Here is a 26,388-nt window from a genome sequence, read left to right as displayed (position 1 = left end):
TCCTTGAGCTTGATCGGGAAGACTTTCTGAAGCCTTTCTTCTTGGTGAATTTTTAGAACTTCTTCACAAGCATAGCAAGTTCCCTTCCAATGTCTTCAGGATCATCAGAACTGCTGTCAGATTCTTCTTTAGATGAGGAAACAGCTTTTACCTTCAAGGCACGAGTTCGCCCATAGTTTGGACCATAGATATCTCTTTTCTTAGAAAGCTGAAACTCATGTGTGTTGAGCCTCTCAAGTATGTCAGATGGATCGAGTGTCTTGAAATCAAGACGTTCTTGAATCATCAGGGCTAGGATGTCAAACGAACTATCAAGTGATCTCAGTAGTGTCTTGACGACTTCATGTTTGGTGATCTCAGTAGCGCCGAGGGCTTGAAACTCATTTGTGATGTCAGTGAGTCGGTCAAAAGTGTGCTGGACATTCTCATTGTCATTTCGCTTGAAGCGGTTGAAGAGGTTGCGAAGGACACTGATTCTCTGATCTCTCTAGGTTGAGATGCCTTCATTGACCTTGGAGAGCCAGTCCCAGACCAGCTTAGATGTCTTCAAAGCACTCACACGGCCATACTGTCCTTTGGTCAGGTGACCACAGATGATATTCTTGGCAGTAGAGTCCAGTTGAACAAATTTCTTGACGTCAGCAGCAGTGACACCTTCTCCAGCCTTGGGAACGCCGTTCTCGACGACATACCATAGGTCGACGTCAATGGCTTTAAGATGCATGCGCATCTTATTCTTCCAGTAGGGATATTCAGTTCCATCGCAGACGGGGCACGCAGCGGAGACTTTAATTATCCCTGTAGTAGACATAGCTAAAACTCCAGGTGGTTAAACCGAATCACACAGAACAAGGGAGCACCTTGCTCTGATACCAATTGAAAGTGCGTTATATCGACTAGAGGGGGGTGAATAGGAAATTTTATGAAAGTCTTCAAAACGTGGAAGTTATGAAGACAAACGATAGAAATAAACCTATTACCATGCAACGGAAGGTAGACTACACTAGACAAGCCATAGTCAAGTATTCAATGAAGTGAAAGCACAATGACTTAATAGCAGCAATGTAGTAAGGATCAGGTAGGAAGATATTATGAAGCCATACAGAGCATGCAGTCACTCAGTGAAGACAGAAGATAGTGCGAACATACAATGACTTCACAAGGAGCAACAGTAAGTAAAGGGAAGGGAAGATGAAACCAGTGACTCGTTGAAGACAATGATTTGTTGGACCAGTTCCAGTTGCTGTGAAAAATGTACTTCTCGTTGGGGCGGCTAGGTATTTAAACCTTAGGACACACAGTCCCGGACACCCAGTCCTGAACACGCAGCTCAGGACACCCAGTCCTCACCGTATTCCCCTTGAGCTAAGGTCACACAGACCTCGCCCAATCACTCTGGTAAGTCTTCAAGGTAGACTCCCAAACCTTCACAGACTTCGTTCACCGGCAATCCACAATGTCTCTTGGATGCTCAGAACGCGACGCCTAACCGGCTGGAGGATGCATAGTCCTCAAGTGTAATAAGTCTTCAGATCACACAGACAAGAAGACTTAAGTGATGCCCAATTCTCTCTGGCTCTGGGTGGTTAGGGCTTTATCCTCGCAAGGAATTCTCTCTCAAAGGCTTCGAGGTGGGTTGCTCTCAAACGACAAAAGCCGTATTCTCAATCTGAGCAGCCAACCGTTTATGGTTGTGGGGGGTGGGCTATTTATAGCCACTTGGCAACCCGACCTGATTTGTCCGAAATGACCCTGGGTCACTAAGGAACTGAGACGTGTTCCAACGGTTAGATTTCAAACTCACACGGCAACTTTACTTGGGCTACAAGCAAAGCTGACTTGTCCGACTCTGGACAAGATTCGCTCTCATAGTCTTCACTCGAAAACATAGGTGCTTTTGGTTAGGCATCACTTCAGTCATTCTGACTGGTTCTCTTGGACCCCACTTGACAATACGGTGGTTCCTATGACCCAACACAAAAGAAAAAGAACTACGAAAGATCTAAGTCTTCGAGATCCATAGGCTTCATGTGGTGTCTTCTCTTGTCATAGTCTTCAATGTGAATATCTTCATATACCACCTTTGACTTCAATGTCTTCACACATTTTTAGGGGTCATCTCTGGTAGGAAAACCGAATCAATGAGGGACTTCTACCTGTGTTATCCTGCAATTCTCACAAACACATTAGTCCCTCAAATAGGTTTGTCGTCAATACTCCAAAACCAACTAGGGTGGCACTAGATGCACTTACAGATAGTACGGCAAGCGATCCTACAACCCGGTCTCCCAACTACCACTATGAGACCGGTAAAATAGAAAACCTATCAAGGGAAAACCTTTGCCTTGCACATAGACCACTTGAGCTAGATGATGACAATCTTGACTTCCTCAAGTTGTACCACCTTTCTTGATTGTGTTGGCTCGATGAAGACTAGTTGATTGCTCCCCCATACTCCACTATGGGTGAGACACTCTTTGGCACATCTTCACAATTCCATTGACACCACAATGTACGGCAAGCTTCAAGCTTGATTTCTCCCCCCATACTCCATTATGGGTGAGCCACTCTTCGAGTTGCTCCACTTGAACTTGCACACTGCAAACTTGATGACGATCACCACTTGATGTCATCCTCCATGGGCTATATGAGATCTTCCTCTTGACGCAAGACCATGAAAACATACCTAACCCCATAAAGAACTCTCACCTAGACCATGGGTTAGTACACAAAGCGTAATGGACAATGCTTACCATACCATGGGATCACTTGATCCCTCTCGGTACTTCTTCTATGCTTTGTGAGTTGATCAACTTGATTCACTCTTGACTTAGTCTTGATCAACATTCATTTGGATGATGTCTTGAAGGTAAACATGAATGATCACACAATCTTCTTCTTCAAGACATGCTTGCAATAAGCTCAACTCACACATGACCAATCTTTGGATAATTCCTTGAAAAGCACTTTGGCCATCTCAACTCACACACGACCAATCTTTGGATAATTCCTTGAAAAGCACTTTGGCCATCTCATAAACTCCTTGAAACCAACACATGGACTTCAAGACAATCCTACGGAAAAATCCTTCAAATATAACTCAAGGCAACCGTTAGTCCATAGAGATTGTCATCAATTACCAAAACCACACATGGGGGCACCGCATGTCCTTTCACCTACCAACCACTATTATACTCACAACCCTTGCTTCTACATATGTTAAAGTTATAGAAGAATAAAAGGATGAATCACTAGAGCTCACGCATGCCAAATAAATTGTTAGGTACTTTCGTTTCTCAAGACTACTTCTAATGTTCATGAGAATACAATGTTGCCTAAATTAGATATATCTATTGTTTGGGAATGAAGGAAATAGCATGGACAAGAGGGGTGGACATTGGGGCATGATCAAGCATGGAGATGAAGGTGGCCGCGTAGGAAATGACAGTAGATTTTCAAGCTGATGTTTCACAACTTTGAAGCCACCATAATGACCCAGGAAGACATGTACGAAATATATCAGATGTCACTTCATAGTTTCTTCCATAGCCCTCCATAGATATCGTGCTACCTTACTTTTGGGCTAGACCCATGTAGTATTGGAATAGAAGACCATATGTTGTATTTACAGTATGTATTCATGGAGAAAACCGACTTAGGTTGGGACTCAAACCCTCCTCGTAGGGCTGGCAGAATTTCCTTCCGTTCCTCCAGAAATGTTGCCCTAGGGCATCGTTTAGACTCGGTTTTATTTAGTTAAAAGTTATCCATAGATATAAATTGCACACTTTGCTTGTGTCCAGCGACCATGTCAAGATTGCATAAGAAACTCTAACTTTTGTAGATATTCATCTAAAGTTGCAATATCTAAATTGCATATTACAGTTCTTTCTTGTTATTTGATTGCTTGTGGGGATTAGACTTTTGTGGTCATGTTGATCATGCTCCGGCATGATTGATAACAACTCTCGAGTTGGTTTAGAGATTACATATGTGCAATATTGTCGCACATTGTTGTTGGATCGTCAAATTCGAATACACCCAAATAAAAATATTACCTCTGATGAAAAGATCAAAACACCCTTGCCTACATCAACATTTTTCTCATGAGCTGGCAATATGGTGGTAACTGATTAAAGACGAGGAGCGAAGTCTACTCATCTAACTCATTTTCCTACATCAACTAAGATAATTTATGTTATCTTAAGGTTGGTAGACTCACAATTAAGATGCTCTTACACAATGCATAGTTGTTATATATGGAAATCATATTTTCGTCGTTGATATTCTTAACTGGTAACCCAATATACATCTATGTATAATGTGTCTGTTGTCATGGGCCTATCCCATGTGATTCAGCCATACTCATGGCACAACATGCTTAAATAGCACATTCCTTGCTATGCAAAATGTGGAATCCAGCCATACTCATGGCACAACATGCTTAAATAGCACATTCCTTGTAAGATTAAATGAAAACTATCTTGACCCATCATGTATGGAGGATATTGGCTAGCAAGTTAACCCTATGGGAGTGAATTTTTTTGGCGAAAGCGTCTGTGAGTCACTTATAACTCATTCGCCTTGAAAATAGTTATTTCCCAGTCAGTATTGATATTCATCTGATCAAAATCTCCTAATGCTTTGTATTTGCAGGAATATGTATGTTCAAATTGGATTATTATCATTTCACAATTTCATGGGAAATACCAAATCCGTCAGCTTAGAATTAACATCTTTAGCGCATCCTCCATAACTTATCCTACTTCCATCTTTTTGTTCCCGTTTTCTAGGGAATTAAACTTTTGTCAATCTAGTCCATCCCCCAGAAACTTAATTCCCCCATTTTTCCCCAATCAATCCAACCATTTCTGCAAACAATCCAAACAAATGCACCATATTTCAATACCAAATTTAACAATTCAAATGCACCGCATCACAATTCAACTATGAACATAAACATACTTCAACCAACAATAACTAAAACATAAGCATACTTGAACCAAAAGCCACCAAATGGACAAGTACATTTCCAAATAAAACACCAAGCACATGGTGGATCAGGAGCCATCATCATTTGGAAGGGTATCACAAACTCGTGCAATCACCGTCGGCGTCGTTCTGCTGCCACCACCATTGTTGCCGCCACAACCAAACTTAGCCAGATCTCTCCACGAGTTAATTCACAATATTGTCTCAGTCTATCATCCATATTTCTTGGATCCATTAACATTATAGCATGCTCCTCAGTCGCCCTCTTGTTCATTTCTTCCTCTTCATCTAATGTAAGTCTTTTCTTCTCAATCTTACTCTTGTTCTTTTCTTCTTCGGCCTCCGTTGCAAGTGTTTGCACCTCAAATTGATACATTTTTCCTCCGCTTGCACCTTTCTATCCTCGGTATTCGCCTTTGCCTTTCACCTCTCCTCCTCCATCATATTGTCTCGTAGAAACGAGTCAACTTCTCCTCCTTCTAGACGGCCACCAATGCCTTATTCACCCTCCAACATCGCAATGAGCTCTTCCTTGTGTGCTCCAACACTTCCATTCTCTTCACCGTATTTGCAATTTTTTATCCATTCAGATTGGTTCTATAGCAAGTCATCATCATCAATAGCATGTTAAGTCTTGTCTTCTTCGGTGTTATTTCATAGTTCCTCCGTGGGTACTTCTCATTTGCCACACGGGCCTTGTAGCAATGATGCAAATATAATCCTTTGTCTCCACCCTTCGTGTTTCTTTGATTGTAAAGAGCTTGGATGACAAGCTCATGCTTGTTGATGGGCACTCCACTAGGAGATGCTAGATTGACTTGATCAACATAACCAAACCACTTCTTGCATTGGTGTTGGATCACACCCCAATGGTGAGTGAGAGAACCGATTGTTTGGTTTGCACAAATCTACACATGGCTACCATAGTACCCTCAATCCTTCTCCAAAATGTTTCCTTCATTTGATCGGCCCGACCATGGCACCAAGAGCGATGTTCATCCAAGCATCATACAAAGATCCATCTTCCTGCATCTTGTAGTTGCACGACCTTTGAGCCCTCCTTATCATTGTTTAGGTCTCCAACTCCTCGACCTCGTCAACCTCCTACTCCTCCACCGCTATCTCAACATTCCTTCTCATTTCTTGGCTATATGACATGGGCATGGCAATGTCTTTGAGGCTGAGGACATGGCTTGCATCCAGTTGGCACATGAACTTGAACATCTCATCCGGTTTAGTTGCTCGTGTGTACTAGCAAAGGAACATCATAACAATTAAAACCGTGTCATTCATTGTTCAGTTGAGCCACTGCAAAACAAAAAGGAACCATCTACTCTAGTTGTCCTCTTCTATTTCGGGGAACAGGAAAAACTTTGCATGCATTTCATTGAGCAGGTCGGCCTCGCTCTGTGTCTCATCAAAATCCAGCTCCTCCACGACCGTTAAAGGTGGAGGTGTGGCGACATGACTGCCCGAGGACAAGGGAGAGCCGGCGAGGCAAACATAACCTTCTTTTTCTTCACTGGTATTGCCATCTTGTCCACCTCCTTGACCGACGACCAGTGCTCCTATTTGCCGGTCGTCGGGACGTGGTGGGTCCTATGGTGACCGGCACCGGCGTCGAGGAGCTCCCAATGATGGGATTCCCATGGCGTTGTTGTTTCGATGCTTGCAGCCGCTAGAATTGGCGCCCCATGGTGGGTCTCCGGCGCCGACGAGGATGGCCAGGGGTGGGGTTGTCCATTCTGGTGGTCGCAGGGCCAGGGATGTTTTGCGATGTCGCGATGGTGGCGGGGGTCGGGTGGGAATTAAGCGGTCGAGCGGGAAGGCTGCGCCGTTTCCTATTTTTTTACTCAGAAGTGTCCATCGTTACGCCCACGCGTATACATTTTCTTAGCAAATATGGGATAGAGGGGAGGGGAACAGGGACCCCATATTTAACTTTTGGGACAGTCTCTAAATGCTCTTATATACATGATATAATTTTTTTTAATATCTCTTGTCTAAATCTATTTTTGGATACATGATTAGCACTTGAAATAGTTGTGTTGGGCACACTTCTATGCAGGGAAACTTTTTCTTTCAGACTTCAAACAATTTTGCCGCTCACTCACTCGATCTAATGCGGTCGTTTTCTTAGGAAGTTTCCAAAAGACGTAAACGTAAGCTCGAGTCCATTTCATCCACTCATGGCGAAAAGGCTTGGCCACAGGAGATCCACGTTTGACTGCGAGGATATGGGGTTCGATGTGTGATCGGCATTCTCCCGAGACAAAACACCTACACCCTGTCCCTACCTGCACTGTTACCACACTACAACTCTACAATGTTCGTCGTCATTCACATGAAAAAACATTATCGTTAACGACGACATCAGAACCTACCAAAACACCTTTTTCCTTATTAAAAAAATTAACGTCTTATATTGTGGGTACACATAGCCACAAAGGATACGTACTGTTTTTTCACTGTGTATGTACCTACCTAGTAAGTGAAATAGATTAGTTAATTGTGTGGCTGAGACCCCGCAAAAAAAAATTGTGTGGCTGAGAAACTGAGCAGCAGTAATTGGACATGGACCGCTAGCTATATGCACATTCCAACGGACGTGTGAGAACGTGCGAGCCACACGGGCTAGCTAGATTGAACATGTTACATGTGTGGTTGTAATTAGGTCAATGCGTGCACATCGCAGGTAAACATCGATCTTTTGCGCTAAGAATCGATATAAGTCTCTGGAATTGGGAATGTAAGTCTATATGTATGTTTACTTTAAAATAAGCTCCGTATCCTACTTAAAATATGGTGGGAGAAAAATTTCATGGCAGCCGGCGTTTCCTGTGAAAAGAGAGACCGGTTGTTCTCTCCGAAGATTTAGTGAAAAAAAAACTATTTAAAAGTTACGATAAAATTTGCAAAAAAAAATCCACGGAAACTTATACGTGTTTGAATCTGTGAAACTTCGTTTGAAAATATTGTGATTTCTAGGTCATACAGAAAAAATCTGGCCCAACAAAAAAAACAGCCCCTTTAGAAATACATATTTGTCTTTTTTTTGTGCACCATGTGTGAAAATATAATGTTGTACATTTTTGCACATGCGTTTTATACATGCTATGTGTATTCACAAAAAATCCAAATCGTTTTTGCTCTGTGTAAAATGGCATTTTAATACTGAGTTCCATGAAGCTCGGCCTTCATTCGTATTTTCCGGAGGGTAGGAGTACTTTGTCACCAAAACCCCGGGGGGGGGGGGGGGGGGGGGTCCTATGTTTACTTGGTATGGTCTCTCCTCGGACAAAGTGATATGATGGGCGGTGCAACAGTGATTTCATATATGTAATAATTCTTTTTTGGGGTAGTACATGTAATAACTCAATCAACACAAACACTTAATGAATCAAGGGAAATATAATTCAATCAACACAAAACACTTAAGGAAGCTAGGAAATAGCATGTTTAGTAAAAAAAAATTTGTTAATCAAGTAAACATGATACTTGAGATAGATGAAGCATGAATAGAAAGACTATCATAAAATCAGAAGTTACATGAAAGTCCATTGAAGTCATCATATCTCGTGTCGTAAATCAGGCAACAGAAATGCAATAAATAAAATTTGAAGCCAATAACAAAAAAGTAAATAAAACCAAATAATTTAGAAAAAAATAAGGAATCCCCCATAAATATTACTTGGAAAATGTCAATTCCACTAAAAATTACAAACAACTAATAAAACCGTTACAATTATCGATTTTGTTGTTCGTAAATTATTTTGTGGGTTTATTGATTTTTCAATCTTTTGTTGAATATTTATGTTCATCGACAAGGTCAAGCCAGCTCCAATGGGGGAGCGGCGTCAACGGTTCATCCTGACGGCAGTAGTAGTAGTTCGGTGGTCTCAAAATCTCGATGTAATTTTTATTATGTTTGAGATGTTTTGTAATTTTGATGAACATTTATAATAGATCTTATCATTTTCGCAAAAAAAATGTTTGGATATAAAGTCGCATGGCTGAATATTTATGGTTCCAAACAGTGGCGGATCCAGGAATTGAACTTAGCTGGGGCGAAACATTGAAGGTATAAATTTTTTTGATTGACTAATACAACTCCGTTGAACCAAATCTCATAAAATTCAAATATGAAGCTAGATGCACTCAAAAATTAACATAAATAATGATTCAGAATAGTTCAAGATTCTCGACAACTAGGTGATGTAACCACCAAAAATCACAAAATATAACACAAATGTCACCGAGAACTACTAACACGAACTCCTACTGCTTGAATAATTCATTCCATGGCCCAAAAAAGTCCAACTCCATGATTAACAGATACCTACAACTCGTGAACAACCTGCATATCAATATATCTCTTAGAACAAGTAAGCAAATAGTTTGAAACAATAGATAAGAGAAGTGTTTACCCTAAGTTGTAAGTATACGAGGAGGGTTTGGTAGATGGCCTCTACGGTCTCTCAAGCTGTCAAAATGTTCTATAATCTTCTTGTCATCAATTCTAGCAAATATATCTCGCTCAACGTAGTATATCATCATATTATCCAACCAATCATCAGATTCCTATTTCTCAAATCTATCTTTATGTTATTCATGGTTGGGAAAACTATTTAACAGATGTCTTCGCTACTGACAAAGTCAAAGCAAGTTAGATGAGCCAGTAAACCAAAGGAAAATGTAAATGTTCCTTAGTTTCAACCAACTTGTGAGCAAGATTAGTGAGTCTGTCACAACCGCAAAATACATGAGACCTTTTCATCATAACAATGTATATCTTGAGTTGACCATCCAAATGATATATATTGTTCTTCTGGATCGAAGTCGACCGAGTACATAGATGCAAGCTCAAGTAGGTTCCCATGATGAAATCTTCTAAATGAATCTATAGGGCCTAGACTAGCAATGCATATCAATAACCTTGTTGAAGTTTCACTGGTCCGGTTATTCATCTCAACTATGTTTCTATCAAACACCTTATCGAATATTTCAACCTTGTAGTGATGGAAGCAACTAAGCATTTTGCGAGGAACTCCTTGGGTAACCCCTTGCTGGAATATTCTCATCCATACTAGGCACCGGATTCTCCCTTCTAATACAAAAGGAAATGCCAGCCTGCAAAAGTGCCTCCCTGAAGGAAATATGCCCTAGAGGCAATAATAAAGTTATTATTTATTTCCTTATATCATGATAAATGTTTATTATTCATGCTAGAATTGTATTAACCGGAAACATAATACTTGTGTGAATACATAGACAAACTAAAACGTCACTAGTGTGCCTCTACTTGACTAGCTCGTTAATCAAAGATGGTTATGTTTCCTAACCATAGACATGTGTTGTCATTTGATTAACGGGATCACATCACTAGGAGAATGATGTGATTGACATGACCCATTCCATTAGCTTAGCACCCTATCGTTTAGTATGTTGCTATTGCTTTCTTCATGACTTATACATGTTCCTATGACTATGAGATTATGCAACTCCCGTTTGCCGAAGGAACACTTTGTGTGCTACCAAACGTCACAACGTAACTGGGTGATTATAAAGGAGCTCTACAGGTGTCTCCAAAGGTACATGTTGGGTTGGCGTATTTCGAGATTAGGATTTGTCACTCCGATTATCGGAGAGGTATCTCTGGGCCCTCTCGGTAATAGACATCACATAAGCCTTGCAAGCATTGCAACTAATGAGTTAGTTGCGAGATGATGTATTACGAAACGAGTAAAGAGACTTGCCGGTAACGAGATTGAACTAGGTATTGATATACCAACGATCGAATCTCGGGCAAGTAACATACCGATGACAAAGGGAACAAAGTATGTTGTTATGCGGTCTGACCGATAAAAGATCTTCGTAGAATATGTGGGAGCCAATATGAGCATCAAGGTTCCTCTATTGGTTATTGACCGGAGACATGTCTCGGTCATGTCTACATTGTACTCGAACCCGTAGGGTCCGCACGCTTAACGTTACGATGACAGTTTTATTATGAGTTTATATATTTTGATGTACCGAAGTTTGTTTGGAGTCCCATATGTGATCACGGACATGACGAGGAGTCTCGAAATGATCGAGACATAAAGATTGATATATTGGACGGCTATATTCGGACACCGGAAGTGTTCCGGGTGATTTCGGAGAAAACCGGAGTGCCGGAGGGTTACCGGAACCCCCCCCCCCGGGAGAAGTAATGGGCCTTATGGGCCCTAGTGGAGAGAGAGAGGGGCGGCCAGGGTGGGCCGCGCGCCCCCTCCCCCTCTGGTCCGAATTGGACTAGGAGAGGGGGGGCGCCCCCCTTTCCTTCTCCCTCTCCCCCTTCCTTTCCCCCTCCTAGTAGGAGTAGGAAAGAGGGGAGTCCTACTCCTACTAGGAGGAGGACTCCTCCTCCTTGGCGCGCCCTAGGGCTGGCCGGCCTCCCCCCCTTGCTCCTTTATATACGGGGGCAGGGGGGCACCTCTAGAGACACATGTTGATCTTCAAGATCGTTCTCTTAGCCGTGTGCGGTGCCCCCCTCCACCATAGTCCTCGATAATATTGTAGTGGTGCTTAGGCGAAGCCCTGTGACAGTAGAACATCAAGATTGTCGCCACGCCGTCGTGCTGACGGAACTCTTCCCCGACACTTTGCTGGATCGGAGTCCGGGGATCGTCATCGAGCTGAACGTGCGCTAGAACTCGGAGGTGCCGTAGTTTCGGTGCTTGATCGGTCGGGCCGTGAAGACGTACGACTACATCAACCGCGTTGTCATAATGCTTCCTCTGTCGGTCTACGAGGGTACGTAGATTACACTCTCCCCTCTCGTTGCTATGCATCACCATGATCTTGCGTGTGCCTAGGAATTTTTTTTGAAATTACTACGTTCCCCAACAGTGGCATCAGAGCCTAGGTTTTATGTGTTGATGTTATATGCACGAGTAGAACACAAGTGAGTTGTGAGCGATATAAGTCATACTGCTTACCAGCATGTCATACTTTGGTTCGGCGGTATTGTTGGATGAAGCGGCCCGAACCGACATTACGCGTACGCTTACGCGAGACTGGTTCTACCGACGTGCTTTGCACACAGGTGGCTGGCGGGTGTCAGTTTCTCCAACTTTAGTTGAACCGAGTGTGGCTACGCCCGGTCCTTGCGAAGGTTAAAACAGCACCAACTTGACAAACTATCGTTGTGGTTTTGATGCGTAGGTAAGATTGGTTCTTGCTTAAGCCCGTAGCAGCCACGTAAAACTTGCAACAAACAAAGTAGAGGACGTCTAACTTGTTTTTGCAGGGCATGTTGTGATGTGATATGGTCAAGACAACATGCTAAATTTTATTGTATGAGATGATCATGTTTTTGTAACCGAGTTATCGGCAACTGGCAGGAGCCATATGGTTGTCGCTTTATTGTATGTAATGCAATTGCGCTGTAATGCTTTACTTTATCACTAAGCGGTAGCGGTAGTCGTGGAAGCATAAGATTGGCGAGACGACAACGATGCTACGATGATGATCAAGGTGTCGCGCCGGTGACGATGGTGATCATGACGGTGCTTCGAAGATGGAGATCACAAGCACAAGATGGTGATGGCCATATCATATCACTTATATTGATTGCATGTGATGTTTATCTTTTATGCATCTTATCTTGCTTTGATTAACGGTGGCATTTTAAGATGATCTCTCACTAATTATCAAGAAGTGTTCTCCCTGAGTATGCACCGTTGCGAAAGTTCTTCGTGCTGAGACACCACGTGATGATCGGGTGTGATAGGCTCTACGTTCAAATATAACGGGTGCAAAATAGTTGCACACGCGGAATACTCAGGTTATACTTGACGAGCCAAGCATATACAAATATGGCCTCGGAACACGGAGACCGAAAGGTCGAGCGTGAATCATATAGTAGATATGATCAACATAGTGATGTTCACCAATGAAACTACTCCATCTCACGTGATGATCGGACATGGTTTAGTTGATTTGGATCACATGATCACTTAGAAGATTAGAGGGATGTCTATCTAAGTGGGAGTTCTTTAGTAATATGATTAATTGAACTTAAATTTATCATGAACTTAGTACCTGATAGTATCTTGCTTGTTTATGTTTGATTGTAGATAGATGGCCCGTGCTGTTGTTCCGTTGAATTTTTAATGCGTTCCTTGAGAAAGCAAAGTTGAAAGTGTTGGAAATATGCCCTAGAGGCAATAATAAATTGGTTATTATTATATTTCCTTGTTCATGATAATCGTTTATTATCCATGCTAGAATTGTATTGATAGGAAACTCAGATACATGTGTGGATACATAGACAACACCATGTCCCTAGTAAGCCTCTAGTTGACTAGCTCGTTGATCAATAGATGGTTACGGTTTCCTGACCATGGACATTGGATGTCGTTGATAAAGGGATCACATCATTAGGAGAATGATGTGATGGACAAGACCCAATCCTAAGCCTAGCACAAAGATCGTGTAGTTCATATGCTAAAGCTTTTCTAATGTCAAGTATCATTTCCTTAGACCATGAGATTCTGCAACTCCCGGATACCGTAGGAGTGCTTTGGGTGTGCCAAACGTCACAACGTAACTGGGTGGCTATAAAGGTACACTACAGGTATCTCCGAAAGTATCTGTTGGGTTGGCACGAATCGAGACTGGGATTTGTCACTCCGTGTAACGGAGAGGTATCTCTGGGCCCACTCGATAGGACATCATCGTAATGTGCACAATGTGACCAAGGAGTTGATCATGGGATGATGTGTTACGGAACGAGTAAAGAGACTTGCCGGTAACAAGATTGAACAAGGTATCGGGATACCGACGATCGAATCTCGGGCAAGTATCGTACCGCTAGACAAAGGGAATTGTATACGGGATTGATTGAATCCTTGACATCGTGGTTCATCCGATGAGATCATCGTGGAACATGTGGGAGCCAACATGGGTATCCAGATCCTGCTGTTGGTTATTGGCCGGAGAGTTGTCTCGATCATGTCTGCATGGTTCCCGAACCCGTAGGGTCTACACACTTAAGGTTCGATGATGCTAGGGTTATAGGGAATAGATATACGTGGTTACCGAATGTTGTTCGGAGTCCCGGATGAGATCTCGGACATCACGAGGAGTTCCGGAATGGTCCGGAGGTAAAGATTTATATATGGGAAGTCCTGTTTTGGTCACCGGAAGTGTTCCGGGCATCACCAGTAGTGTACCGGGACCACCGGAGGGGTCCGGGGGTCCACCAGGTGGGGCCACCAGCCCCGGAGGCTTACATGGGCCAATAGTGGGAAGGGACCAGCCCCTAGGTGGGTTGGGGCGCCTCCCACCAAGGCCCAAGGCGTCCTCAAGGGGAGAGGGGGCAAACCCTAGGCTCAGATGGGCCTAAGGCCCACCTAGTGGTGCGCCCCCCTCTCTCCCCCCTTGGTCGCCCCCCTAGATGGGATCTAGGGCTGGCCGCCACCCTTAGGGGTGGAAACCTAGGTGGGGTGCAGCCCCTCACCTCCCCTATATATAGTGGGGGTCTTGGGCTGCCATTCACATGAGAACATCTCCTTCTTGGCGCAGCCCTACCCCTCTCCCTCCTCGTCTCTTGCGGTGCTTGGCGAAGCCCTGCTGGAGTACCACGCTCCTCCACCACCACCACGCCGTCGTGCTGCTGCTAGATGGAGTCTTCCCCAACCTCTCCTTCTCCCCTTGCTGGATCAAGGCGTAGGAGACGTCACCGGGCTGCACGTGTGTTGAACACGGAGGTGCCGTCCGTTCGGCACTAGGATCATCGGTGATTTGGATCACGACGAGTACGACTCCATCAACCCCATTCACTTGAACGCTTCCGCTTAGCAATCTACAAGGGTATGTAGATGCACTCTCCTTCCCCTCGTTGCTAGATTACTCCATAGATTGATCTTGGTGATGCGTAGAAAATTTTGAATTTCTGCTACGTTCCCCAACAGTGGCATCATGAGCTAGGTCTATGCGTAGTTTCTATGCATGAGTAGAACACAAGTTGTTGTGGGCGTCGATTTTGTCAATTTGCTTGCCATTACTAGTCTTATCTTGATTCGGCGGCATCATGGGATGAAGCGGCCCGGACCGACCTTACACGTACTCTTACGTGAGACTGGTTCCACTGACTGACATGCACTAGTTGCATAAGGTGGCTAGCGGCTGTCTGTCTCTCCCACTTTAGTCGGATCGGATTCGATGAAAAGGGTCCTTATGAAGGGTAAATAGAAATTGGCATATCACGTTGTGGTTTTCGCGTAGGTAAGAAACGTTCTGGCTAGAAACCTATAGCAGCCATGTAAAAACTTGCAACAACAATTAGAGGACGTCTAACTTGTTTTTGCAGCATATGCCTTGTGATGTGATATGGCCAAAAGGATGTGATGAATGATATATGTGATGTATGAGATTGATCATGTTCTTGTAATAGGAATCACGACTTGCATGTCGATGAGTATGACAATCGGCAGGAGCCATAGGAGTTGTCTTAATTTATTTATGACCTGCGTGTCAACATAAACGTCATGTAATTACTTTACTTTATTGCTAAAGCGTTAGCCATAGTAGTAGAAGTAATAGATGATGAGACAACTTCAAGAAGACACGATGATGGAGATCATGATGATGGAGATCATGGTGTCATGCCGGTGACAACGATGATCATGGAGCCCCGAAGATGGAGATCAAAAGGAGAGAAATGATATTGGCCATATCATGTCACTATTTGATTGCATGTGATGTTTATCATGTTTTACATCTTATTTGCTTAGAACGACGGTAGCTTAAATAAGATGATCCCTCACTAAAATTTCAAGAAAGGTGTTCCCCCTAAATGTGCACCGTTGCGAAGGTTCGTTGTTTCGAAGCACCACGTGATGATCGGGTGTGATAGATTCTAACGTTCGAATACAACGGGTGTAAGCCAGATTTACACAGCAAAAACACTTAGGTTGACTTGACGAGCCTAGCATGTACAGACATGGCCTCGGAACACGGAAGACCGAAAGGTCGAGCATGAGTCGTATAGAAGATACGATCAACATGAAGATGTTCACCGATGTTGACTAGTCCGTCTCACGTGATGATCGGACACGGCCTAGTTGACTCGGATCATGTTTCACTTAGATGACTAGAGGGATGTCTATCTGAGTGGGAGTTCATTAGATGAACTCAATTATCATGAACATAGTCTGAATTGTCTTCGCAAATATGTTGTAGATAAATAGCTCACATTGTAGCTCCCTGTTTCAATACGTTCCTAGAGAAAGATTAAGTTGAAAGATATTGTAAGCAATGATGCGGACTAGGTCCGTAGTCCGAGGAGTGTCCTCACCGCTACACAGAAGGCTTACATCTTTGATGCACCGCTCAATGTGCAAACCCCTACAACGTCGTCTGTGGATGTTGTGAACACCTGACAGACACGTCCTGATGACTACTTGATAGTTTAGTGCACCATACTTTACGGCTTAGAATCGGGATTCGAATGACGTTTTGAACGCCATAAGACATATGAGATGTTCAAAGAGCTGAAATTGGGATTTCAGGCTCATGCCTGTGTTGAGAAGTATGAGACCTCTGACAAGTTCTTTTGCCAAAAAGATGGAGGAGAATAGCTGAGCTAGTGAGCATGTGCTCAGAATGTCTGGGTGCAACAGTCACTTAAATCAAGTGGGAGTTAAACTTCCAGATAAGATAGTGATTGGTAGAGTTCTCTAGACACTATCACTAAGCTACTAGATCTTCGTGATGAACTATGACATGCAAGGGATGGAGTTGATCCCGGAGCTGTTCGCGGTGCTTAAGACCGCAAAAGGTAGAAATCAAAGAAGGAGCATCAAGTGTTGATGGTTTAACAAGACCACTGGTTTCAAGAAGGGCAAGGGCTAGAAGGGAAACTTCATGGATGGCAAACCAGTTGCCGCTCCAGTGAAGGAACCCAAGGTTGAACCCAAACCCGAGACTAAGTGCTTCTATTGTAAGGGGAACGGTCACTGGTAGCGGAATTACCCCAAATGCATGGTAGATAAGAAGGCTGGCAACTTCAACAAAGTATATACGTGTTATTAATGTGTACCTCGCTAGTACTCCTGGTAGTACCTGGGTATTGGATACCGATTCAGTTGCTATTACTGGTGACTTGAAGCAAAAGCTACGGACTAAACGGAGACTGGCTAAGGGCGAGGTGACGATGTGTGTTGGAAGTGTTTCCAAAGTTGATGAGATCACCATCGCACGCTCCATCTGCCTTCGGGATTAGTATTGAACCTAGATAAATGTTATCAGGTGTCTACGTTGAGCATGAATATGATTAGATCATGTTCATTGCAATACGGTCATTCATTTAAGTTAGAGAATAATGGTTATTCTGTTTACATGAATGATACCTTTCATGGTCATGCACCCTATGTGAATGGTTCATTGAATCTCGGTCGTGGTAATACACATGTTCACGCCAAAAGATGTAGAGTTAAAAATGATAGTACCACTTTCTCGTGGCACTGCCGCTTAAGTCATATTGGCGTAAGATGCATGAAGAAACTCCATGTCGATGGATGTTTGGAGTCACTTGATTTTGAATCGCTTGACACATGCGAGCCATGCCTCATGGGCAGGATGACTAAGACCCCGTTTTCAGGTACAATGAAACGGGCAAGTGACTTGTTGGAAATCATGCATGCTGATGCGTGTGATCCAATGAGAATTAAAGCGTGCAGTGGATATCGCTATTTTTCTCATCTTCACTGACGATTTGGGTAGATATAGGTATATCTACTTAATGAAGCACAAGTCTGAAACGTTTGAAAAGTTCAAGCGATTTCAGAGTGAAGTTAAGAATCATCATAACAAGAAGATAAAATTCCTACGATATGATCAATGAGAATATCTGAGTTATGAGTTTGGCAAACACTTAAGACATTGTGGAATTGTTTCACAGTTGAAGCCACCTGGAACACCACTGGGTTATGGTGTGTCCGGACGTCATAATCGAACCCTATGAGATATGGTGCGATCTATGATGTCTCTTACCAATCTACCGTTTTCATTTTGAGGTTATGCGTTAGAGACAGCTGCATTCACTTTAGATAGGACACCATCTAAGTCCGTTGAAACGACGTCATGTGAAGATTGGTTGGCAAGAAACCAAAGTTGTCGTTTCTTAATGTTTGGGGCTGCGATGCTTAAGGCTTCAGCCAGAGAAGCTCGAACCCAAAGCGGACAAACACATCTTCATAGGATACCCAAAGGTGACAGTAGGGTATACCTTCTATCTCAGATCCGAGGGCAAATTGTTTGTCGCTAAGAACGGGTCCTTTCTCGAGAAGGAGTTTCTCTCGAAAGAATTGAGTGGGAGGAAGATAGAACTTGATGAGGTTGTCGAACCTTTACTTCAACCAGAGAGTGATGCAACACAGAAAGATGTTTTCTGTGGCGCCTACGTCTGTTGAATAGGAAGTTAATGATAGTGATCATGAAACTTCGGATCAAGTTGCTATCGAACCTCGTAGGTCGACAAGGATATGTACTACTCCTAAGTGGTACGGTAATCCTATCTTAGATATCATGTTGTTAGACAACAATGAACCTACGAGCTATGGAGAAGCGATGGTGGGCCCGTATTCCGACAAATGGTTAGAAGCCATGAAATCCGTGATCGGCAAGCCATTGAGATACATGGGTCTTTAAGAAGAAGACGGACGTGGGCGGTAATGTTACCGTCTATGAAGCTCGACTTGTGGGAAAGAGTCTTTTCACAAGTTCAAGGAGTTGACTACGATGAGAATTTCTCACCCGTAGCGATGCTTAAGTCCGTCGGAATCATGTTAGCATTAGCTGTATTTTTCGATTATGAAATCTTACAGATGGATGTCAAAACAAGTTTTCTTACCAGTTTTCCTAAGAAAAGTTGTATGTGATACAATAAAAGGTTTTGTCGATCCAAAGGATGCTAAAAGGTATGCTGGCTCCAGCAATCCTTCTATGGACTAGAGCAAGCATCTCAGAATCGGAATATATGTTTTGATGGAGTGATCAAAGCTTTTAGGTTTATACAATGTTTGCTAGAAACTTGTATTTACAAGAAAGTGAGTGGGAGCACTACAACATTTCTGATAAGAATATGTGGATGACATATTGTTGATCCGAAATAATGTAGAATTTCTGGAAAGCATAAACGGTTGTTTGAAGAGTGTTTTTCAAAGGAAGACCTGGATAAAGCTGCTTACATATTGGGCATCAAGATCTATAGAGATAGATCAAGACGCCTGATGGTACTTTCAAAGAACGCACACCTTGACATGTTTTTGAAGGAGTTCAAAATAGATCAGTCAAAGAAGGGGTTCTTACCTGAGTTGTAAGGTGTGAAGTTGAGTAAGACTCAAAGCTTGACCACGGCATAAGAAAGAGAAAGGACGAAGGTCGCCCCCTAAGCTTTTGTCATAGGCTCTATACGGTATGCCATGCTGAAGTACCGCACCTGATGTGTGCCTTGCCACATGTCTGGCAAGAGGGTACAAAAGTGATCTAGGAGTAGATCACCAGATAGCGGTCAAAATTATCCTTAGAGGAATAAGGAAATGTTTCTCGGTTATGGAGGTGATAAAGAGTTCGACGTAAAGAGTTACGTCGATGCAAGCTTAACACCTATCCAGATAGCTCTGAGTAGAGATACCGAATACGTATAATTGAGCAACAATTTGGAATAGCTCCAAGTGGAACGTGGTAGCAGCATCTACGATATGACATAAAGTTTTGCGAAATACATAGGGATCTGAATATGGCAAGACCCGTTGACTACAACCTCTCTCACAAACATAACATGATCAAACCCAGAACTCTTTGAGTGTTAATCACATAGTGATGTGAACTAGATCATTGAGCTTGGATGTTGGTCACATGGCGATGTGACCTGTGAGTGTTAATCACATGGCGATGTGAACTAGATTATTGACTCTAGTGCAAGTGGGAGACTGTTGGAAATATGCCCTAGAGGCAATAATAAATTGGTTATTATTATATTTCCTTGTTCATGATAATCGTTTATTATCCATGCTAGAATTGTATTGATAGGAAACTCAGATACATGTGTGGATACATAGACAACACCATGTCCCTAGTAAGCCTCTAGTTGACTAGCTCGTTGATCAATAGATGGTTACGGTTTCCTGACCATGGACATTGGATGTCGTTGATAACGGGATCACATCATTAGGAGAATGATGTGATGGACAAGACCCAATCCTAAGCCTAGCACAAAGATCGTGTAGTTCATATGCTAAAGCTTCTAATGTCAAGTATCATTTCCTTAGACCATGAGATTGTGCAACTCCCGGATACCGTAGGAGTGCTTTGGGTGTGCCAAACGTCACAATGTAACTGGGTGGCTATAAAGGTACACTACAGGTATCTCCGAAAGTATCTGTTGGGTTGGCACGAATCGAGACTGGGATTTGTCACTCCGTGTAACGGAGTGGTATCTCTGGGCCCACCCGATAGGACATCATCATAATGTGCACAATGTGACCAAGGAGTTGATCACGGGATGATGTGTTACGGAATGAGTAAAGAGACTTGCCGGTAACGAGATTGAACAAGGTATCGGGATACCGACGATCGAATCTCGGGCAAGTATCGTACCGCTAGACAAAGGGAATTGTATACGGGATTGATTAAATCCTTGACATCGTGGTTCATCCGATGAGATCATCGTGGAACATGTGGGAGCCAACATGGCTATCTAGATCCCGCTGTTGGTTATTGGCCGGAGAGTTGTCTCGGTCATGTCTGCATGGTTCCCGAACCCGTAGGGTCTACACACTTAAGGTTCGATGACGCTAGGGTTATAGGGAATAGATATACGTGGTTACCGAATGTTGTTTGGTGTCCCGGATGAGATCCCGGACATCACGAGGAGTTCCGAAATGGTCCGGAGGTAAAGATTTATATATGGGAAGTCCTGTTTTGGTCACCGGAAGTGTTCCGGGCATCACCAGTAGTGTACCAGGACCACCGGAGGGGTCCGGGGGTCCACCAGGTGGGGCCACCAGCCCCGGAGGATTACATGGGCCAATAGTGGGAAGGGACCAGCCCCTAGGTGGGCTAGGGCGCCTCCCACCAAGGCCCAAGGCGTCCTCAAGGGGAGAGGGGGCAAACCCTAGGCTCAGATGGGCCTAAGGCCCACCTAGTGGTGCGCCCCCCTCTCTCTCCCCCCTTGGCCGCCCCCCTAGATGGGATCTAGGGCTGGCCGCCACCCCTAGGGGTGGAAACCTAGGTGGGGGCGCAGCCCCTCCCCTCCCCTATATATAGTGGGGGTCTTGGGCTGCCATTCACATGAGAACATCTCCTTCTTGGCGCAGCCCTACCCCTCTCCCTCCTCGTTTCTTGCGGTGCTTGGCGAAGCCCTGCTGGAGTACCACGCTCCTCCACCACCACCACGCCGTCGTGCTGCTGCTGGATGGAGTCTTCCCCAACCTCTCCTTCTCCCCTTGCTGGATCAAGGCGTAGGAGACGTCACCGGGCTGCACGTGTGTTGAACACGGAGGTGCCGTCCGTTCAGCACTAGGATCATCGGTGATTTGGATCACGACGAGTACGACTCCATCAACCCCGTTCACTTGAACGCTTCCGCTTAGCGATCTACAAGGGTATGTAGATGCACTCTCCTTCCCCTCGTTGCTAGATTACTCCATAGATTGATCTTGGTGATGCGTAGAAAATTTTGAATTTCTGCTACGTTCCCCAATAGAAAGATGATGGTAGCAATTACACGGACTGGGTCCGTAACTTGAGGATTATCCTCATTGCTGCACAGAAGAATTACGTCCTGGAAGCACTGCTGGGTGCCAGGCCTACTGCTGGAGCAACACCAGATGTTATGAACGTCTGGCAGAGCAAAGCTGACGACTACTCGATAGTTCAGTGTGCCATGCTTTACGGCTTAGAATCGGGACTTCAACGACGTTTTGAACGTCATGGAGCATATGAGATGTTCCAGGAGTTGAAGTTAATATTTCAAGCAAATGCCCGGATTGAGAGATATGAAGTCTCCAATAAGTTTTATAGCTACAAGATGGAGGAGAACAGTTCTGTCAGTGAGCATATACTCAAAATGTCTGGGTATAATAATCACTTGATTCAATTGGGAGTTAATCTTCCAGATGATTGCGTCATTAACAGAATTCTCCAATCACTTCCACCTAGCTACAAGAGCTTCGTGATGAACTATAATATGCAAGGGATGAATAAGACAATTCCCGAGCTCTTCGCAATGCTGAAAGCTGCGGAGGTAGAAATCAAGAAGGAGCATCAAGTGTTGATGGTCAATAAGACCACTAGTTTCAAGAAAAAGGGCAAAGGAAAGAAGAAGGGGAACTTCAAAAAGAACAGCAAGCAAGTTGCTGCTCAGGAGAAGAAACCCAAATCTGGACCTAAGCCTGAAACTGAGTGCTTCTACTACAAGCAGACTGGTCACTGGAAGCGGAACTGCCCCAAGTATTTGGCGGATAAGAAGGATGGCAAGGTGAACAAAGGTATATATGATATACATGTTATTGATGTGTACCTTACTAATGCTCGCAGTAGCACCTGGGTATTTGATACTGGTTCTGTTGCTAATATTTGCAACTCGAAACAGGGACTACGGATTAAGCGAAGATTGGCTAAGGACGAGGTGACGATGCGCGTGGGAAATGGTTCCAAAGTCGATGTGATCGCGGTCGGCACACTACCTCTACATCTACCTTTGGGATTAGTATTAGACCTAAATAATTGTTATTTGGTGCCAGTGTTGAGCATGAACATTATATCTGGATCTTGTTTGATGTGAGACGGTTATTCATTTAAATCAGAGAATAATGGTTGTTCTATTTATATGAGTAATATCTTTTATGGTCATGCACCCTTGAAGAGTGGTCTATTCTTATTAAATCTCGATAGTAGTGACACACATATTCATAATGTTGAAGCCAAAAGATGCAGAGTTGATAATGATAGTGCAACTTATTTGTGGCACTGCCGTTTAGGTCAAATCGGTGTAAAGCGCATGAAGAAACTCCATACTGATGGACTTTTGGAACCACTTGATTATGAATCACTTGGTACTTGTGAACCGTGCCTTATGGGCAAGATAACCAAAACACCGTTCTCCGGTACTATGGAGAGAGCAACAGATTTGTTGGAAATCATACATACAGATGTATGTGGTCCGATGAATGTTGAGGCTCGTGGCGGATATCGTTATTTTCTCACCTTCACAGATGACTTAAGCAGATATGGATATATCTACTTAATGAAACTTAAGTCTGAAACATTTGAAAAGTTCAAAGAATTTCAGAGTGAAGTTGAAAATCATCGTAACAAGAAAATAAAATTCCTACGATCTGATCATGGAGGAGAATATTTGAGTTACGAGTTTGGTGTACATTTGAAACAATGCGGAATAGTTTCGCAACTCCCGCCACCCGGAACACCACAGCGTAATGGTGTGTCCGAACATCGTAATCGTACTTTACTAGATATGGTGCGATCTATGATGTCTCTTACTGATTTACCGCTATCATTTTGGGGTTATGCTTTAGAGACGGCCGCATTCACGTTAAATAGGGCACCATCAAAATCCGTTGAGACGACGCCTTATGAACTGTGGTTTGGCAAGAAACCAAAGTTGTCGTTTCTGAAAGTTTGGGGCTGCGATGCTTATGTGAAAAAGCTTCAACCTGATAAGCTCAAACCCAAATCAGAGAAATGTGTCTTCATAGGATATCCAAAGGAAACTATTGGATACACCTTCTATCACAGATCCGAAGGCAAGACTTTTGTTGCTAAATTCGGAAACTTTCTAGAGAAGGAGTTTCTCTCGAAAGAAGTGAGTGGGAGGAAAGTAGAACTTGATGAGGTAACTGTACCTGCTCCCTTATTGGAAAGTAGTACATCACAGAAACCGGTTTCTGTGACACCTACACCAATTAGTGAGGAAGCTAATGATGATGATCATGAAACTTCAGAACACGATACTATTGAACCTCGTAGATCAAACAGAGTAAGATCCGCACCAGAGTGGTACGGTAATCCTGTTCTGGAAGTCATGCTACTAGATCATGATGAACCTACGAACTATGAAGAAGCGATGGTGAGCCCAGATTCCGCAAAATGGCTTGAAGCCATGAAATCTGAGATGGGATCCATGTATGAGAACAAAGTGTGGACTTTGGTTGACTTGCCCAATGATCGGCAAGTGAGGGAGTCCTGGATTAGGGGGTGTTTGGGTAGCCGGACTATACCTTCAGCCGGACTCTAGGACTATGAAGATATAAGATTGAAGACTTCGTCCCGTGTCCGGATGGGACTTTCCTTGGCGTGGAAGGCAAGCTTGGCGATGCAGATATTCAAGATCTCCTACCATTGTAACCGACTTTGTGTAACCCTAACCCTCTCCGGTGTCTATATAAACCGGAGGGTTTTAGTCCGTAGGACAACTTCATCATACAACAATCATACCATAGGCTAGCTTCTAGGGTTTAGCCTCCTTGATCTCGTGGTAGATCTACTCTTGTAATACCCATATCATCAATATTAATCAAGTAGGACGTAGGGTTTTACCTCCATCAAGAGGGCCCGAACCTGGGTAAAACATCGTGTTCCTTGCCTCCTGTTACCATCCGGCCTAGACGCACAGTTCGGGACCCCCTACCCGAGATCCGCCGGTTTTGACACCGACATTGGTGCTTTCATTGAGAGTTCCTCTGTGTCGTCGCTTTTAGGCCTGATGGCTCCTTCGATCATCAACAACGATGCAGTCCAGGGTGAGACTTTTCTCCCCGGACAGATCTTCGTCTTCGGCGGCTTCGCACTGTGGGCCAATTCGCTTGGCCACCTTGAGCAGATCGAAAGCTACGCCCCTGGCCATCAGGTCAGGTTTGGAAGCCTAAACTACACGGCTGACATCCGCGGGGACTTGATCTTCGACGGATTCGAGCCACAGCCAAGCGCGCCGCACTTTCTCGATGGGCATGATATAGCTCTGCCGCCGAACGGCGCCTTGGAGGCCGCACACGCATCGGTTCCGACCATTGATTCGGAGCCTACTGCGCCGATCGAGGATCGGCGGTTGGACGCTGCCTCAGGGGCTGCGATCTCAGAGGCGATCGAGCTGAACTCCAGCCCCGCACTCCGCATGGCCCGTGACTCCGAGGAGCCGGATTCCTCTCCGAACTCCGAGCCCCCCGCGCCCCTGCCCATCGAATCCGATTGGGCGCCGATAATGGAGTTCACCGCCGCGGACATCTTTCAGCATTCGCCCTTCGGCGACATCCTGAATTATCTAAAGTCTCTCTCTTTATCAGGAGAGCCCTGGCCGGACTACGGTCAGCAAGGTTGGGATACGGACGATGAAGAAATTCAAAACCCACCCACCACCCACTTCGTAGCCACTGTCGACGACTTAACCGACATGCTTGACTTCGACTCCAAAGACATCGACGGCATGGACGACGATGAAGGAGACGAACAAGAACCAGCACCTGTAGGGCGCTGGAAGGCCACCTCGTCATATGACATATATATGGTGGACACTCCAAAGGATGGAGATGGCGATGGAACAGCGGGGGCCGATAACTCTAAGAAACAGCCCAAGCGCCGGCGTCAGCGGCGCCGCTCTAAATCCCGCCAAAGCAAAAACGGTGATTCCGGCACGGGAGATAATACTACTCCGGATAGCGCCGAAGAACACCCCCTCCAGCAAGATTCAGCACAGGAGGACAGAGAAGCCAGCCCTCACCAGAGGGCGGCGGACCAAGAGGTTGAGGACGATAATTATACGCCTCCCTCCGAAGACGAGGCAAGCCTCGACGACGATGAGTTCGTCATGCCAGAGAATCTCGCCGAACAAGAGCATTTTAAACACAAGCTTGTGGCCACGGCAAGCAGCCTCAAGAAAAAGCAGCAACAGCTTAGAGCTGATCAGGATTTGCTAGCTAACAGATGGACTGAAGTCCTTGCGGCCGAAGAGTATGAACTCGAACGCCCCTCCAAGAGTTACCCAAAGTGCAGGCTGCTACCCCGACTAGATGAGGAAGCACCTACATCACCAGCGCATGACATGGCCGACCGGCCACCTCGTGGCCGCGACAGAGAGGCCTCTTGGCCCTCCACTCAAGCCATGCCCCGATGCCGCGTTAAGCATACTAAGGCACGGGAAAATGCGCCCGACCTGCGCGACATACTGGAGGACAAGGCAAGGCAAACAAGATCGATCTATGGATCGCGCAGGCGCCCCACGGCACGTGACGGTGATCGTCACTCCGGATGCAATAAATCCGGCCGGGCCGAACTCAACAGATAAAGCTCCTTCGAGCTGCGTCGTGATATAGCCCAATACAGAGGCGCCGC

General features: G+C 44.5%; 1 pseudogene; it reads right to left on the bottom strand.

Moving 5' to 3' along the window:
* Positions 1 to 9,420: 9,420 nt before the first annotated feature.
* The window catches only part of LOC147991377 (uncharacterized), a 31,490-nt pseudogene continuing 14,522 nt past the window's right edge, over positions 9,421 to 26,388 (bottom strand).

This window comes from Triticum urartu, chromosome 1A (assembly GCF_056163025.1).
Source record: "Triticum urartu cultivar PI428250 chromosome 1A, HENAU_Tu73, whole genome shotgun sequence".
Classification (NCBI taxonomy): domain Eukaryota; kingdom Viridiplantae; phylum Streptophyta; class Magnoliopsida; order Poales; family Poaceae; genus Triticum; species Triticum urartu.
This window is presented reverse-complemented; position numbering and strand designations above follow the sequence as displayed.